General features: G+C 38.7%; 1 pseudogene; it reads right to left on the bottom strand.

Moving 5' to 3' along the window:
* Nucleotides 1-4,288: 4,288 nt before the first annotated feature.
* On the bottom strand, nucleotides 4,289-4,601 carry LOC102868424 (annotated as a pseudogene).
* Between the last annotated feature and the right edge of the window lie 386 nt (nucleotides 4,602-4,987).

Raw genomic sequence — 4,987 nt, 5'->3', positions numbered from 1 at the left:
TCTCTAAGGACTGGTTCCTCTTGGAAATATGCACAAAGTAAATGAAATGAGTAGCAGTCAAGAATGGATGTGCTTCATTAGGAAAATCTGGCACGGATCTCTCCAAGGTGCTAAAGAGCAACAATGCCAGTTTAAAGACTAAGGTGCATCTGATCCAAGCCTTGGTATGTATTTTCAGTTGCTTCCTATGAGTCTGAAAATTGGATAATGAATAAAGGATGGCAAAAGTAGAACTGATGCCTTTAACTGGGGTGTTAGTGAAGAGTATTGGGTATCTGTGGATGCTAAAAAACCAAGCAAGTTGTAGTCGACTGAATGGCATGGCATGTAACAACAGCTATTATGGATTCTGGTTGTAAATGCAAGTAATATTAAGTCATTGAAATCTTCAATCTTTTCCTCCTCTATTAGCTTCTGGGGGAAAGACAGTCCTAATTTATTTTTAAAAAGGCATTTTTTTTAAAAAAGACATGTTAATAAACTATTTTCTCCTCCAAAATAGATTTGAGATATATTGTAATGAGATGATTCCTGGACCTGGAGCTGTAACAGCAATATATAACCATGAAGCCCACATCTGAGTGAGTCAACCAGCAGATCAAAGAGGAAATGAAACCGAGAGTGTCCTTGGTGACATTCTTAAGCTACTGCTGTAGCTCTGCCTGCTTCTGTACTGACTGTGTGAAATAGAAAGTGTCTTACCCTTTAATCTGTTTGAATATATTGTTTCTCACAGTCCAAACCTAGATTTTATACATTACTGAGCTGTTCTGTAATTATAGCCTCTTTTAAGTTGTCCTCTCATGAATTTTTATGGTCTTGAGTCTTTGGCTATAAACTCTCAGAAGCTAGAGGCCAGAGATTTATCTCCGTTTTAAGACCTGCCACAAGCTGTGGTATTTAACTGCTGCTTGGAGAAGTTATACTGAATGTGTTCCACTTCGCCTCTTTCTTAGTTCCTTATGTCTGACAGGAGGAAGCAGCATGTTGTGATCTTCTTCAAAGAGAGGCAGGTGGGATGGGAAAGAACATCAGACAAGAGCTTCAGAATGGCGTCTAGCCTTGATTCTGCTATGAAATCCCAGGGTACATGCCTTCAAATCACACAGAAAACAAATATCCTGTAATTCCATGAGGTTGTTCCTATTTGGACACACACAGAAAGCGAGTAAAGGAAAGAAATGAATACTGATAATAAATATAAGCAATGAGAATTCACTTGAATTGGAGCCATAGGATGGTTTAGAATGTTTAATCTGAAAAGAACAAATATTTATTCATTCAAGCCTGTTTCTTTTGTAGATGTAGATATATAGGCCTACAGAAATCATGCTTCTCCTTTAATCAAATGAAAATGAACAGTCCCATACTTGACGCCCAGGAATAATTAATTCTCTGCCCTGTTTGAGAATCTTTCTACTCTTCAGATCCTATTTGAAAGTCACTGTTTCTGGAAACACATCCAACATACGGCTTTCTCCTCTGATTTTAAATGTCAGAAGTCAAGAGAAACTGTAGACGTAAAAGGAAGGTAACAAGGGACAGAGCCCTGGGCAATGGAACACAATGGAGGACCCAGAAACAGACTCACGGCCATATGATTTTTGAGAAAGGTGTAAATAGAAAGGTTCCGTGGAAGCGGGGTAGCCTTTTCAACAAATAGTGGTAGAGCAAAGCAGTTGGTAATCCACAGACAGAAAAAAGAACTTAACCCAAACCTAGCATCTTCTACAAAAATTAACTCAAATGAGCCACAGATTTAAACATAAAATATGTAACTCTGAAACTCTTAGGAGAACAAAAACCAGGGTGGAAGATCTTTAGAATTTAGGGCAGGGTGAAGAATTCTCAGACAGGACACCTAAAACAAAGTCACTAAAAGGAAAAACTGATAAACTGGATGTCATCAAATGAAAAACATTTAAATTGGTTTTTTGGGTTTGGTTTTTGTTTGTTTTTTAAAGAAAAGCCATTGCCATCAAACTGGAATCGACTCATAGTTGACCCTATAAGGAATTTTTCAGAGGCTATAAATTTCATGGGAAGAAAGATCGACCATCTTGCTCCCTGAGAGTAGCTGGTGGATTTGAACTGCCTACCTTTGGGTTGACAGAGAAACACCTTCTTTATCTGCTAATCTGCGAGGCCCCCAAAGCTAGTCTCAATACTAGAAGTTTAGTGTGGCTCTGTGCCCTTGAGTTGGAAGTGACTTGTAGCGGGACACCCGGACCCCCCCCCCCGCCCCCTCCCCGTGAGTTTTCTAAGGCAGTAAATCTCGCGGGAAGAGACTGTCCGTCTTCCTCCCACAGAGTAGCTGGTGGATTTGATTCTAGTGCCTTTGGGTGGGCAGCACGATTCCTTGCCACTCGGCCACCAGAGTTCCCATGAAGCTATAACTAATATGTGGAATATAAACATTTCACAGCTCAACAGTAAACAAAAAATCCAATTAAAAAATGGACAAAAGACCATAAATAGGCATTTCACCAAAAAGAATATCCATTTAGGAAGTGTACATTAAAACCACAAGAACATATCACCATACTTATAAGAGCAGCTAAATAAAACAAACAAAAAACCCCACAAATAATGAAAACAACAAATGGAGGTGAGGATGCTGGGAAACCGGACCAATCATACATTACTGGTGTGACCAAAAAGAGCACAGCCACTCTTAAAAATAGTTTAGCAGCTACATTCAAAACTCAACATGGAAAAAAACCCCAACCAAACAAACAAACAAAAAAACCTCAACATTTAGTTGAGCAATTGTACTCATGGCATTTTCCCCCTAGAGAAAATAAATTTTTGTTCACACAGAATCTGTACACAACTGTCCACTAGAGCTTTATTCATAATAGCCCTAAATTGGAAACAATCCAGATACCTCTCCATAGGCGAATGGCTAACCAAACCACGGAGTACTCCTCAGGATTAGAAAGGAACAAACCTTTGATACAGGAATAACTTCAAAATTAATCTGCAGGGGATTATATTGAGTGGAAAATGCCAAGCCCAAAATTTTATATACTGTATGAGTCATGGTTATGTAACATTATTAAAAATTACAAAATTATAACTTCCATGGGTGGCAGGAGGAGGGAGACAAGTGACTGTGGTTATAAAAGGACAACATGGAGAAGTGGTCTGTGTCTCTACTGTGTTGATGTCCATATCCCACTTGTGGATACTATTATTTGCAAGATGCCACCTTTGAGAAAGTGTACCCGGTAATTTCTCTGCTTTATTTCTTACAACTAACTGCACGTGAATTTATAATTGTTGTTGTTTACCATCTAGTCACATCTGACACATAGCTAAACCTCCAGTTAATCGCACGGGAGGAGATTGTCCCTTGTCCATCCTTCTCTCGTGGAGCAGCTGGTGGATTTGAACCTCAAGCCTTCGGAATTGTAGTGTGGTATTTTTTACCATTAGGCCACCAGAGCTCCCTTCTAAGCACTTAGTCTTAGGGAAATTCTGTTTTATCGTACCATTCAGGCCTTCACCTTCCCCCTATCTCAAGCACTACCTATCTCACTCCATGATTTAAATAACCATTTCTCCTATAAACCAGTGGTTTCTCAATGCTGGAAGAGGGATCCCTGGGGATTACCAAGAACACTTCAGGGCTCTTCTGAGTGAAAACAGTTTGGTAGTGGTGGTGGCCACCATCAGGCTGGCCCCAACTCATGGTTACCCTACCCACAATGCAACAAACCCTGCCCAGCCCAATGCCAGTCCCATGATCAGCTATAGATTAAACTCCTGGAGTCCACAGTCTTCATTGGCTGACTTTGTAAGGAAGTCACCAGGACTTTCTTCCTAGTCTGTCTTAATCTGGAAGACCCACTGAAACAGGTTAAACATCACTGACACCCAGGGGTAGATTTATAATTATTAGGTTATAATGAAATATAAATATAACTATAATTAGAAATGTTACATTTTAAATTAAACTTTCACAAGTGCAAAAGTAAGCATAGCTTAAAAGAAAAGGTGCTCTAGCCTATGGCATAAATAGGCTTGCAAAGATAGCAAGAAATGCACCACCAAGAGTGGATAAAATCAATAATTGTGACCCTCTTAACATTAAGTTCTGTGTGTATGAAAAACTTCCTACAACACAGAGTACTAACCACTATATAAAACACAATGTATCTGAGTGATTATTTGAAACACAATGTGAATGAAGGAATCTGAGACAAGGTTCATGAATATATACAATTTGTTTTCGTGAACATGAAAATCTCAAAAAGATTATTGTCTTGATAAAATAAGATGAAGCTTAGAACTGTATCACTTGACCCTCTCTCTGCTGATCTCCCAGTTCAAAATGCATGCGTCTTTTGGCAGCCAATATCCTTTCAGATGTGCACTGTGGCTCAACATACTCGAGGCTTAACACATCATTGTAGTTTTACCTTTTCTTCTTGAAAACTGGTTTATTCTACCCACCACAGCCACTCTGCTTCCTCTCACAATGCCACCTGCCCTGGGCATGCAGAGGGTCTTTCCCCTTTTTGTACTGTCACTTTGTGGGGATGGTGCTTGTTACGCTTCTTACAGAAAGTCCGACGAGTTTTAGGAATGTTGACCATGTTTGCGGGAGCCCTATCAACTCAAAAGGCTGTATTCAAATTTCTTATTAAAACTGATATAAAATTTTTTAAAAGTTGGGGGGAAATTAACATGAAGGATCTAATATTCAAGTTGCATAGAGCAAAGAGGATAGTTTATTCCTTTATTTTAATATTTGAAATAAGATATTTTCAAATAGTAAAAACAAACAAACAAACAAAACAAAACAAAAAACCAAAAAAAAAAAAATACCACCACCCCAAAATCAACCCTTTTCCCATAAGAGTGAAGAGAAAACATATAGACTTGGAAAAAAACATTCGGCAATGACATTTTGGGCAAGATTTTTATAATGAAAGTTTACAGAATACTCCTGGGCCTCCACATGAAAAACCCAATAAAAATG

The sequence above is a fragment of the Elephantulus edwardii genome, unplaced genomic scaffold, assembly GCF_000299155.1.
Source record: "Elephantulus edwardii isolate Elephantulus edwardi_28Jun2011 unplaced genomic scaffold, EleEdw1.0 scaffold00007, whole genome shotgun sequence".
Taxonomy (NCBI): domain Eukaryota; kingdom Metazoa; phylum Chordata; class Mammalia; order Macroscelidea; family Macroscelididae; genus Elephantulus; species Elephantulus edwardii.
This window is presented reverse-complemented; position numbering and strand designations above follow the sequence as displayed.